Source organism: Hirundo rustica, chromosome 22 (genome assembly GCF_015227805.2).
Source record: "Hirundo rustica isolate bHirRus1 chromosome 22, bHirRus1.pri.v3, whole genome shotgun sequence".
NCBI lineage: Eukaryota > Metazoa > Chordata > Aves > Passeriformes > Hirundinidae > Hirundo > Hirundo rustica.
The window spans coordinates 5,104,301-5,117,538 of NC_053471.1; the positions used below are offsets into that span (position 1 = coordinate 5,104,301).

Genomic DNA, 13,238 nt, shown 5'->3' on the forward strand with positions numbered 1-13,238 from the left:
GGTTTTTATGCAGTCACCCAGATTCAGAGAGATGAGAGGTTTCCAATCCCAGCATGAGCTGTTCTGTGTCGCCTGCCCTCAGTGTTTGGGCACATTCCTGTGCACATTTAATGTCCTGGTACTGATATCTGTTACTTGAAGAGAAAAATCTGCCTAAACCCTTCCTCCCTGTTGCCTTTCATGTCACCTTAGCTTCTCAGAGAACGTGAACGTGTCTCAGGAGGTTGTTTACATGGTGTTTATTTAAATTATGCTCCAGCGAGTGTCATTGCAGCTGACTCTGTGTCAGTGATTTTCTTTGATCAGTCACAAGTACTGATTTAAAATGGGGTTCATGGGCATGAACTTTATGCAGGAGCATATTCTGAAAATGTAAGACACTTCTGAATAGTATTAATTGTTTTGTGATGTGCTGGCTAAAAGATTTACTACTCTAGAACTACACTCGTACTTTGTAGGAAATTCCTGTCCCCAAAACACCAGAGTTTCAAGAGCTAATTCATGGAAGAAGTGTCCCAGGTTCACCCCTTTGTTTATTTAAAGGTCTAGGAAAAGCAGGGTAGTGGCCGGTGTAAAATCTAGTCACATATAAGTTGTAAAAATGAAATAGATATGGACTCAATGTATCAAATGGAGGCATCTCTTTTTTTGTATGGGCTCATCAGAAACTAACCCATACTGTGGATTTTCATTTTACAGGGTTTTGTTGAATTGCTATCTTGATTTTAAGTAGCTAGATTATAGATAAGATACATTTTTATACAGTATATTAGAATTAGATGACGACCATCAATATTTTGCAAATGCATTCTCAAGAATTTGAAATTTGTTTGATGTGTCAGTATGAATTAAAAATGAGAGCTTCTGTTGGGGTCCTGGGGTGTGGATCTGGGGGCTGACTGTAAGGCTGTGGCAGAATCTCACCCCAGGACCAAAGCAGTGGGAGCCTGGAGCACCCGGTGTGTTTGGAGCTCGGGAAGTGCCAGGAATGGGGCCAGGAAGTGGGGGTGTGATTGAGCCAGGAAGGAAATCAGTTAGAAAGAGACCTTCCTGTCCAGGGCATGCAGCTCCCCAGCTCTTTAAAGCATCACACAGATGTTTGCAGTGGTGTCCATGGTGACTGCCACCCTGAACTGGGACCTCAGTGATCTCTAATGCAAGTGAAGTTGGTGAAGAGCTGGGTCTGCCCTGTCACCCCGATCCTTGCACACCCCATTGTGCCCTGGAAGGGGACAAACTCCAGCCCCCGGGCAGTGGCTCTTGTGCCATTTCCCACAAAGTCCCCCAGGCTGTACGTCAGCCTCTGCTCCTGGCAGGGAGGGCTGTCCCCAACCGCAGCTCTCGTACTTTCCTACTGAGTCACAGCCCAAGTGACAGACAGGAGCGCTTTGAACGCTCAGGTTCATGAGAGTCCTCCCAGGTCACCTCGGAGGGCTCCAGGGCTGGAGCACAGAGCTCTGAAAGTCCAAACTTCCAGAGAACAATCACGGAGCCTGCGAAAGAAAATTTCCCAGACGCACTTGAAACCAAGTTTTTGCCTTCTTTGAGATGAAACGCTTATCAGGGTTTACAAGCCTTCCTGGTAAATTTTAGCCCTGTGCCGGGGGAATTCCCTGCAGGGGGTGGTGTAAATGTTGAGGAAAGCTATACTGTAATTGTGAAAGCATGAGAAACCATAGAGGGGTTTTCAAATGAATTTTCAGGTTCATTCACAGCTTGGTTGAAGAGCAGCTGTGGGAAACAAACCTCCTGAGAACTGAAACAGTGCACGGAGTGGAGCTCAGAGCTGCAATTCTTGAGTAAAGCAGGGAATTTAAGCATTTCAGTGCTGGGGAAATGAAACTGGCCGATGCTCTCTTTCACTGGGTGAGAAAACAGCCCATTCCTTAGGGTTTGGCCTTGTTACAGAGTGGTTTTCAAGATATAGGAAGAAAAAAAAAAAAAAGAGTTATTTTAAATTTCCTTTAGTCCTGGCATATCTTGAGAGGGGAAATACTTTTGTTTGAAATTTCAGCGCTAATCATCACTGGCTTAATTTAGGGAGTTATTGAGCGTTGTTTTTGAAGGCGCTGTGTCCCTGTAGCTGTCACTGAGTCAACTGGAGAGGTGTACAGGTATTCATCATACAAAAATGTCTTAATTATTGTCCTGCCCCAAATTGAAGGGCTCACTTTTGGTGCTGGGATCCTCCTTGGAACTGGTATTCCATCACGGGGAGCAATATGAAATATGGAACGTGCTTCCCTTATGGATTCTTCCCTTTCTAACCTAAATTTGCAGATTCATTTGTTCCAACGACTCGTGAAGAGTGGGGACAGACAAGTCTTTTTAAAAGGCGTACTATAAATTTGATTGCCCTTTAAAATCAGTGCCAATAGGATCCAGATTTTCAAAGCTCATAAGTGCTTTACATCCAGTGATTTAAATTGGAATGAGACACCTCTACAGCTTTTGAAGGTCTATGACTTTTATCTTTTAATTGCCACTGTAATGAAGAGGTGGGGTTTCTCAGGCCTGTCTGTCTCTGTGATAACCTCATCTCCTCCTGCCCGCCCTACAAGGCCTCCCCAGCTTTATCTCTGAGGCACTGAGCTCTTTGAATGAGTTTCCATTTGTTCTCAGCCAGATAAGCAGCACCCTTGTAATATCCACTTGCTCCAGCGCGGCTCTGACGCAGCTGGGGTGGTGAAGTCTTTATCAGATTAGAGTTTATCAGGCTCACAAACGCAGCCTGGACACTTCTTGTATCTCCAGGGTTACGGAGGCCCGCGCTGCCCTTGGCTTCACACAGTCTCCATTCAGGAAAGTGCTCAAGCACGTGCTTGAGCAAGTGAATAGTCCCACTCAGTGGCTGCGCAGTTCCCTTCGGCTTTGTCAGGGATCTGCTTGAACATTTCCTCAGATTAGAGCTTGGGGGTGGCTGATTTATCATCTAAGCCAGCTTCTGTGCAGGAGCAGATTGCAATGGTCAAAGGGGGAAATAGGTTCTGCTGCGTAATTCCACGTGTAAAGCACACACCTGTTGCAGGAGGAGGAACTTGCAGTTCTGCTGGTTCACAAGTAGTTTTGAAGTATGAAAAATACTGCCAGAGGAAGCTGGTTTGCTGAAGGGAATGCTGTTGTGTAGATGCCCTGTATTGTGAACTCATCCTAAATCAGATTTAATGCAAGAAGATGACTTATGTAATGGATAATTGAAATATGGCAGACGTGCACAGGATTTGAACTCATGCTGAGGAAAAAAAACAACAGCAGAAACACCAATCAGCGGGCAGGTTGTTGGCAAGACAAGGCAATGTTGGTTTGACAGTAAAGAAATGTTTTATATTTCATAATGTTCTTGTGTCATAGAAGTATTTGAGGTGTCTGAAAATACCACTGTGTTCAGCAGTTTGAGCTCACAACTCTCTGACTTATCCCACTAAAAATGCCAAAGAAATAAAGTTATTCCTTTGTATCCTTCCAGAGTGGACAGGAAACACTCCCAGGTGGTCAAGAAAAGCACCCATCACATCAGGTCACATAAAATTCAGGGGGTTTAAAGATTGCAGCACCATATCCAGGAACTTTAGCACAGTCCTTTATATCCCTACAAACAGTTGGTGAAACTGTAGATAACGAAAAATCAGGGCTGAGAAAATTGGGTCATTTGATAAGGACGTTTAGTGAACTTTCCTGTATTTATTGTACTTTTGTTACTACAACATGTGGTAGGTGTGAGCCTGTCGCAGCTCCTTGCTGGGAAGCTTGGCTGCTCCTACCCTGAGGTGTTTGGTTAATCTTTGAACTGTGGGGATCCTTGGCCAGTCCCAGTGGGGCAGCCAAGATAAGAGGCACAGCACAGAGCAGGGGATTACACCCAGCCTCAGTTCATACCCATTTTGTAAATGATTAGTGGCTGCCTTAGTAAATAATTGTTCACCCCAGCGTGTGCAGTGCCCCAGCCTGTAAAACGTTTATAACACCTGAGAATAGTTTATTGCCTCCATATAAACTGCTTATAAATGGAAAATTAGCGTAGTGTGGGACCAAGGGCAGGGGCAGGGAGGGCAGTGTTGGGCTTCTGTTGCTGAGCTCCAGGATCCTCCTGCCACAGGAGGGATGTGAGACCCTGCAGAGAAGGAAAAGTCCTCCTTGGAGTGGAGTTGTCAGAGCCCTTTGGGCTCTAATGCATACAGGATTTATCCTGAGGATACAGATAAGAAGGTATTATGATGACTGGCAGCTGAAAGAAAATGGGGAATGCTGCCTGATTCAGTGCTGGAAGGGACTGGATGTCTGGGAGATGTTTCTTTCCATCACTGACTGAGGTTGGGAGAATCAGACCCTTCCTTATCTGTGGTGTCACAAATCACCTGGGGCTGGATCTCATACTTCATCCTCCAGTGTAAACTATCCACAGGACACTTAAAGATGATTGTGAAAAATCACAACCAGCTCTCAGTATAACTGTGATGAGCATGTTTTCTTTTACTTTTTCTTCCCTTTAAGGGTGCTGTTGGCCCTGCTTCACTCACCCCTTTCCTTCCATTTGGATTGGCTTCTAGTTGGCAGTTTAGCAACTGTACCTTCATCTTCTGTCTTCTCTCACTGCTGCAGAATATGAAATTGCAGATTTTTGTGTGTCAGAGGGTTTCATACGTGGCTCAGTAGCCAGAGAACACTGCAGATCCAATAGATGGAATCTGCACTGTTGTCACTGAAGAGCCTGTGCCCCCCTGCCCCAAACCCCAAAGGGAGCTCTGAGGATATTTTAATGTTCAGTTAAATCTGAATTAACCCAATGTCCTGGCATTTGTGTGTGTTTTTTCATGGGCCATTCTCCTTCCACAGGCTAAAATAACATAAATGTAACAGAAGCATAAAAATAACACAGGATCTCTTCTCTTGATCCTGGCATCAAAACCAACAGGAACATGTGATGGGATCATGTGAATCCACATTACTTTGGCCCCACAAATTGTTCCCTGAGGCTGTTAAAAAAAACTGTGGAAAAACATAAATACAAATACCACAAGTGTCATAGAATCACAGAATGGTTTGTGTTGGAAAGGGGCTTTAAAGTTCATCTAGTCCAAACCCTAAATGTGTTTTTCCCCATGTTTTCTGCTCTAATCCAAGAACCGCAGTGTGGGCTTGAGAGGAAGGGAGGTGAAGGCTCTTTTCTTGATGAGTATCCCATTAGAAAATTCTGGAAATCTCTGATGTGGGAGGTTGTTGCAGCTGTGACAGTGGAGAGCAAAATGGAGATTCTTTCCCTAGTGCAAAAGAAAAATCAGATTAAAACGAGAATGTGTTTTGGAAAAGGGGAACCAATGGGAAATACTGGGTAAATTCTGTAGGCTTTACCCAGCTCTGACTCACAGGTGATGCTCCAGTTTCTCTCACATGATGCTGCAAGAGTTCATTGATAACTTGAACAAGTGAGAGCTGCACATCTCTGTTACAGGTGCTGGTTTTATTTATTTATATATATATATATATATATATATATAAAATACATGATATTATGTCCACTTTTGTTCTAAGACAATGGGATCTGCAATCAGCCTGAAATAAAAGGGCAGCCTCTCTGGAAAACCTGAAAGCTGGGCCCTGAATTGTGGCAGAGAATATAAATTTTGTTTCTTAGGATTTTCTGGGTTATTAGGAAGACTGTTCTGGTTTGGGTTTTTTTGGTTTTGGGTGGGGACTTTTGTTTGTTTGGTTTTTTGTGGGGTTTTCTGAGTGCAGTTTATTTAGCGCCTCTGCAAGATTTAATGTGATAACTCTTGAGACCTCAGCACACTGAGGTAGAATGTCGTAAAGGTGTCTAGTAAACAGATGTTGCAGTCTCTGTGAGCTGCTGGGAAACTGTGCATCACTGAATTCATGTGGAAGCAGCTGCAGCTTTGGAAGCTTTCGTTTCCTGAATAAATTCTTTGGCCATCTATTCCACTTTGGCAACTGTGGCTGTGGTGAGATAAAGACACAAGTAAAGCCCAGTTGCAGCAATAGGCTGGACCTTTTATCAAGCCAGCTGATAACAGAAAAGTGGATTCACTTTCAGGCAGTTAGGTCTTCAAGCTTTGAAAGGGAGCCATTAATGCCCAGCAGATATTAATGGATCAGGAGAGGTTTTTGTCAAGGTTTGTGCAGGTAATGAAAAGGTGTTCTGTGCTTTAATACTGGTGATGTGCATCTCACTGCTGCAAGATCATCACAAGACCCTAAGAAACACCAAGGCTTAATAACAGAATAATTCAGCAGGATTATGAGAGGAAGACATTTTGTTGTGGCTATTCACTTTCTGGCCTTTAGGTTTCCAGAAAATTCGAGTGGCTGGAGCTCTATTATATTGGATAGCCAAAATTAGTACCTGTCTTCAAACAATACTTTTTAAAAAAAAAATCTGAAATGGGAATTGTGCCTGCAGTTATGCTGGAGGATTTAGAAATCCAAACCAGGACCTGAGACTTTTGCCTGAGCTCCCCAAACTGTTTTGAGGTTTAAATGAAAAGTGTGCAGGGAGGAAAGAAAAGCCTCCCTGGATGTTCTGTGCTGCAACAGAGCTCAGCAGGGATTTCCACCCAGGGCACATCTCCTGCTCCTTGGAGGTGGAACTCAGCCTTTTCCATGCTCTGATCTTGGGGTGAGTTCATTCCTTCCCTATGGAGCTGGCGATACATCTTATTTGATGGAGAAATTGCTATGACAAAATGCTAAAAGCTCTTGCTCCAGGCTATTTTTAATCTACTATAGGTGAAAGATCAGAACACATTTTTGGAAGATTTATGTGTGGTACCCTTGTGCTGTGCTGGATGGGATAAATGGGAGTTGACAAAATACAGGACACGAGCTTTAAACCCTTGACCTGTGACATAGCGAGTCATCACCACTGTATGTTATCACATTTACGTTCTGGAGGGAAAGGCTTTGCTCTGAGGGAATCTCAGAAATGCTCAGCAGAGGTGCAGGGCCGTGGTTCTCACTCAGCCTTTCTGCTTTTTTTGTAGGTGATCAGTAGTGCAATCTCCTCTCAGGCTTGGGTGGGTTTCAGTGTAGAATATTTCCCAGCAGTTTTCATGTTGTCTGTGCACAGTAACACAAAAACATGTTTGTGCACAGGAACACATCTGTGTTTTGTGGAAAGGGTGAAGCTACTTAATGACAGCTCAGCTTGTGCAGCCTCAGCAGTTTTGCTGATCCTTTAATAGTCCAGGCTTTCCAACTGCTTCCAACTCTCTGCTCACTGTGTCCATTTCAGAAACAAGAGCCCCAATAAAGCCAAGAGACTTTAGAAACTCTATGAAACACTGTTTTCACCTCAAGTTCAGGGTTCTGCTGAACCCTGCGGTGACTGCTGGTGATGTTCATCTGCAACGTGTGCTTCTAAAATTCCTCCTCCTTGTGAGGGGCACATCCCCCGTTAGTCTGGGGATTGGTTCTGCATGTGCAAATCTTTTCCTGGGCAAGGAAGCGTCACGTGGAGACTTGGCTGAAGGAAGCAACCTGTTTAATCTTAAATGATAATTGTCATCCTCTGGCTGATGATAAGCAATATTATGGCCTGTGTATCAGCTGTAATTAAGCAGTAAGACACGACAAGGTGTATGTTACACGGTGATAACAGTGCTTGAGTGCTGGTGACCTGCAAAGCCCATTATCTCCCAGCTGCACGAGCCAGGGTGTGCACGTGTGCTCCCAAAGCCACTGTCCCCTCTGCCCCTGCCTGCAGGCTGCTTCTGGGGGGCAAAAATGGGAAAGGGGTTGGTGTCGTCTGACTTTTTTAACAAAGCTTTTTTCTTCCCGAGTGGTTTGTTTCTGCGCGTTTTATAAACCAGTGTGAAACATTCTAAGGTGTCGCTCCCTGGAGTTCTGGGAAATGGGCACCACTTCAGGCCAGGCCCTGCAGGGCTGTGCTGGCCAGGGAAGCACAGGGAAGGATTCCCAATTCCAGCACCAAACCAGCAGCAACTCCTCATTTGCTCCAGGAAAGAATTCCTGTAGCAGAGGGAGCTGGAGCGTGGGCTTGGATGGACTTTGTTTCAGAGTAGGATTGGGTTTTGGTTAGAATGAAAGGTTGGAGGGGAGAAGCATTGTTCATACTGAACACAAAACCTTTCCTGTGGAGGTGCCATTGCCTGTGTCCAGCACAGGGCGACCAAACTGATGCTGCAGGAGCAGAGAATGAAAACTAGGGTGGCACAAGCACCAAACCAAGGGGGGTGAGAGCACCTGAGTCCTGCTTCCTCCAGCACAATCCAGGCTCTGTTGTTTAATGTAGGGATCCTAGAGGAAAACCAGTGCTGAAGGAGGAACCCCAGTGCGTGAAAACTTCCAGTAACAGGGAGTGTAGAACAGGATCAGCTCTGCCTTGCTAAGGCCTGTTCTTCTATTTTCCTTCATTCATTGTCACCTCAGTGAGTTTGCAGGGCAAAATACTTTGATGTTGATCAGATTTTCAGTCTAAGCACCCTGGATGTGGATTTGCTGCCCCTTGGTACAGGGCTGCTGTGGATAATTGCACAAAATTAAAATACAGTGGATCAAATTGCTGTGTTTTGTTCCTATGTAACAGCCTGTCTCACACTTAGTTATTCATGGGTTTTCTCTCCCCAGACATACAAATTAGGAAGTCACTGGGATCCTGATAAACAAACTGCTGACAATTTAGTCTGGGCGGGGAGAAAAGCAGCAATAAACTGAGGTGAGAACTGTCTCATCTAATGTCTTTTAGCCAGTAATTGTCAGGACAGAGTCTGTCTGCATGGATTTCCCAAGTTTGGAGTGATAGCCATTCAAGTGGGTGGATTCTTATTTAGCCAAATAATAATTTGCAAGATCCTTAGAAAGAAGTGAGTATGGTGGACAGCCCCTTTGTAGCCCAAGCTGTGATGTTGACAGAAGCAGAGATCAGTTCTGAGGGATGGGATGGCGCTGAGCCCATCTGGACCCTGATTTCAGTGGATGTCCTGGATATTACTGTATTAGAAATATAAATACATAAAGTTAGGCTTAATGTAAGAGCAGAGAAACAAGGCAGAGGCCAGAGCCAGCTGTCTGCTCCTCGGAGCCCCTCTCCCGGGTGCGAGTGTTTCTGATTACAGCTGTGCACTGTGAATGCCTGCTCCATGTCTGGGGATAATCCATTCAGAGCAATTACAAGGCATCCGTCACCAGCAGGACCTGAGCCACAGGCTGCTTATCTGGGAAAATTGATGGAAGAGAAGGAGGGAGTAAGGGGAGGAAATCAATGCCTTTCCCCAGTGTTATCTGCCAAATTGAATTAAGCAGCACGGGATCCCTGCACGGGAGCTGCGTGTGGTGTGCTCGGAGCTGGGCAGGGATGGTGGCAGCTGCCCTGGGCTGCTGCTCCCTGGAAACTTCCCGAGCATCCACCGACACCAGCGGGGCTCGGGTGGGCACAAGGAGTTCAGAACTTCCCATGCAGGACCTCCAACCCCACAGCAGCAGCTCCAGCTGGGAGCCTGGTGTCTGTTCACAGTCCTGGTGTACAATCCCTTCCTGTGTTCTTTTTTCGGTGTAGCCAAAGTCCCAACCCAGTTTTTGCATGCTGTAGGGAAAGCAGCAGGGCTGACATCAGCAAAGATGCAGTAATTGCAGGCTGCAGAGCCAGGACTAGGAAACCTCTATTGCTGAAAAATGCTGTGTGTGTTGAATCCCTTGGCTCTGCAGTGCAATCCTGAGCTGGGAGCTGCTGCCAGGCAGAGGGGCTGGAATTTGGGGCAAAGCGTTTGTGGGGGAGTTTGACATGCCAGGAAATGGAACGTGGAAGCTTTGGTGCTGTGCCTCCCTCTGCTGCTCCACTCACCTCGTGGGCTGGAAAGGTAACTGAAGGAAATTTGACCTGTGTCTGACTGGTCACTGGCTCTGCAAAGCAATGCAAGAAATCCAGGAGCTGGATTCAGGAATGCTGAGCAGCCTGGGAAGGGACACTTGGCCCTGCTGGGCCTGCAGTTGGCACTGCCAAGGAGGTGTTTGGTGGGTGCTTCCTGCTGTGAGCAGGAGCAGGAGGAATGTGTCTGAGGGAGGGCACAGCAGGGCACTGGCACTTGGGACGCTGCAGAGGGAATCCATCTGTGCTGGCTGAAGTGGTTTCACCCCTGGGCTGTGTGGCCAGGAGCTCTGCTCGTGCACTGTGTGGTACCTTGGCCACATAAAGGGAAGGGTTTAATGACCTTTTCTGACAACCAGACAATAAAGGAATTTCTGTTCCAGGGCCAGAACTGAGCACATGGAGCAACCTAAAATGTGTTATAAAGGGCTCTTTGTAAACTTTCTTCCCAAGATCATGGCCACTCAAGCTTATGGTCCTTATGCTGTTAATAGCAATGAGATTTTGGTGCAAATCTGACCTTTGAAGCAGAGAAACCTCATTTTCCTTTGACCTGTGCAGGTGTCCTCTTGTTCCTTGGAGTCTTCCTCAACTGCATAGGTATGGGAGGTGGAAGAGCAGTGGTGGAAGGCCCAGAGGACCGGGGTGGCTGGGGCAGTGTTGTAAGGGTGAAATTCTCAGGGTTCCAGTTTGAGGAGCTGACTCAACCAACAAAATACAAAAGTAAATCCAAAACGACGAGCCAGGAACCCCCCAGATGCTGTGCAGAACAATTCGGCTCAATCAGTCCAGCCCAGAGAGCTGTGGAAACTTTTTTCCCTCCCAAATGAAAGTGTGTGGGAATTTGCACTGCAGTCAGGTAATACTTGGAGTGCACATAAGCCGTCTCATAAAAATTCCAGCGGCGTGTACGTCACACAGCTGGGTTTTATTAGAGCTGTGCTCTTCCTCCTGACAGTGCCTCCGAGCTCGGATCTGCATTAACTCCGGCATTCCTGGGCTTCTGCTGCTTCCCAGATTCCTGTCATTTCCCACACGTTGTATCCCTTCCCTGCAGGATGTGTTTCTTTAATGTCTTTTCAGCAAGTGAAGGTGGGAGCACCTAAAAGGTCTGGTTTGGATCCCTGGAGCAGTAACAAGGAATCTCCTCATTTCTCCCTAAAATCCCTCAGGCCTCTCCCTGCTCCGTGTGCGTTGATTCCCTGGGCTCCATCTGCCAGGCTGGGATCAGGGGCTGCTCCCAGGGCATTGGGAGCCACTGAGGCGCTCGGTTCAAGCCCAGTTGTGGGATTCTGTGGCCATTTCTTTCAGCCCTGCCCCACACAAGGTTTGGATTTGTCACGTACACCCCGTGTTTGGGTTTTTAGTGGTGTTTTCTGATGGCTGGGTAACACAAGCTCTTGAATAAGTCATGGAAAGTTTTTACTCCAGGCCTCAGGAAATTGGATTTTTATTTCTATTTCTATTTACTTCAGCTACTTTGAGTTTGGGTCAGTTCAGCTCACTCGGTTATTGAGCAGGTTCAGGTCTCATTCTCATGTTTCTCATTCCTAGAAAACTGAAGTTATTTTGTCAGCAAAACCAGAATTTTCAAACCCAGTTAGTCACTCCTTACCCAGAAAACACCAGACAGCTCGACTGGGCTTTACCAATCTGTGTTGTTGCACTCAGAGACAGAATATACAATGATTTTCAGCCTCTGGTACAAAGCCTTATCAATCCAAATCTGGTTTGCTATTTAGTTTGGAACAGGAATACCATGACAAGTCTCTCTGAGAAGGAACAGCAGGAGGAAAGTTATTTGAACTTTTAATTTCAGGACCCAGAGTCAGAGTAAGGCTGTGCAGGTGGAAGGACAGGGATGTGGACGGGATGTGGGGCACAAGATCCCTCCCAAGGATGTGGAGCTGCATTTAGGACACAAACCCACCTCTTGGAAAGCTGGGTGAGTCTCAAATAAGAAGAGATTTATTTATTTAGGCTCTTTGCTCATTCTCCTGCTTTTCCACTGCTCTACAAAGGCATTTCAGAAATGTCCCAGAGCTGTGGAAATTCTGCAGCCACTTCTCAGAAAACCATGAGAGAATTATTCTGACATATGTTTCCACCTCCTGCTTTTTGCATTTTCCCCTCTTGTGTTTCTTTTTCTTTGACCTAGAACAAACTTCACTGTGCTTACATTTCTCACTATTCCAAAGAAATTTCACTTGAGTGTTAGAATTTCCTCATGCAGTGGAATGCAGTGATCCCAACTGAATTCCAGTCTCCTTGCAGCAGAGGTTTTGTGTTAAATGATGCCTCGGGGAGGGTCCTTGTCCTGGGCTGTCCAGGAAAACACAAACCGGGTGCTCTGGGATCGTGGCACGTTGAGCAGCACCTCAGCAAAGCACAGAGAACTCCAAAAACATCCCAGAGCTCTTTATTTTTTTTTCTGGACAAACAATTTTATTTTCGGTAATGCGTCTATACACTGTACATTCAGTCACTGTGGTATATAAGCATAGCTATTTTCATACATAATCTCATAAAGTCCTTTATTTTACAATATTATCTGCATCGGGGGGAGGGGATGTGGAAAAGGGGGTGGAAAAGGACTATCAAGGTACACAGCGAAATAGATAAATATGCCAAGCTTTTTTCTTATTTTTTTTTTTTTAAATCAGGCATTTATAAACAAGAAAGCATACATTACTTACATAAAAATAGTTCTAGAATAGTAGAGTAAGTCATAATATTGTCATTAGCAGCAGCATAGGAGAGACCAGGATAACAAAAATGTGCTGAAATGCTATTGGCTATTATAAATGTAAAGATTTATTTTTCTTCAATTGAAAAAATGTCATTTCTGTGAGTTCTTTCAATTTAAAAAACAAAAAAAGGCAAAAAAAAGAAAAAAAAAAAAAGAAAAAAAAAAAAAAAAAAACAAAAACAAAACAATGACCAAGCCAACAAAAAACTTCTCTCTAAAACACATGGACTGCTGAGAGGGCAGAATGGAACAAAAACCAACCTTTTGGTAATAAAATACTTTACAGTGAAAATATGGACAAATAAAATGCAAATGATGGAGAAAAGGTTATAACCCACTTTGAAAACTTGCAAAAAGATTTTGTTTTGTTTTTTTTCCTAACAGACAGCAAAGGTTCTTCTCAGTTAAAAACACAACTCATAAAACAAGACAACTACCAGGTAAGAAAGAGTTTTGAAAAAGTAAACACCATATACACTTATAATACAACAGTGTAAAATGAAAAAAAGTATTTACATGTTGAATTTACTTTTAATGGTTTTTTTTTTTACATTGGCTAGTTCTGTTTGAAAAGCAGAATATTATGTATAGAGTTAGCTGCTCCATAGATATGAATGTTATTGCTGTTGGTTTTTTTTTTTTTTTCCCTTC

The 13,238-nt window shown here is 44.7% G+C and overlaps 1 long non-coding RNA gene across 2 annotated transcripts in view; it reads left to right on the forward strand.

The window, feature by feature from the left end:
- LOC120762261 (uncharacterized) overlaps positions 1-13,238 on the forward strand; it is a 32,215-nt gene that overhangs the window by 15,399 nt on the left and 3,578 nt on the right. The window contains exons 1-2 of one of the 2 annotated variants that reach the window (XR_005703876.2): positions 11,689-11,783; positions 12,972-13,027. This is a non-coding gene — a long non-coding RNA (uncharacterized LOC120762261). Of the gene's footprint in view, positions 1-11,688; positions 11,784-12,971; positions 13,028-13,238 lie in introns of those variants that run through there. The other variant, XR_005703875.2, reaches the window with a different exon arrangement.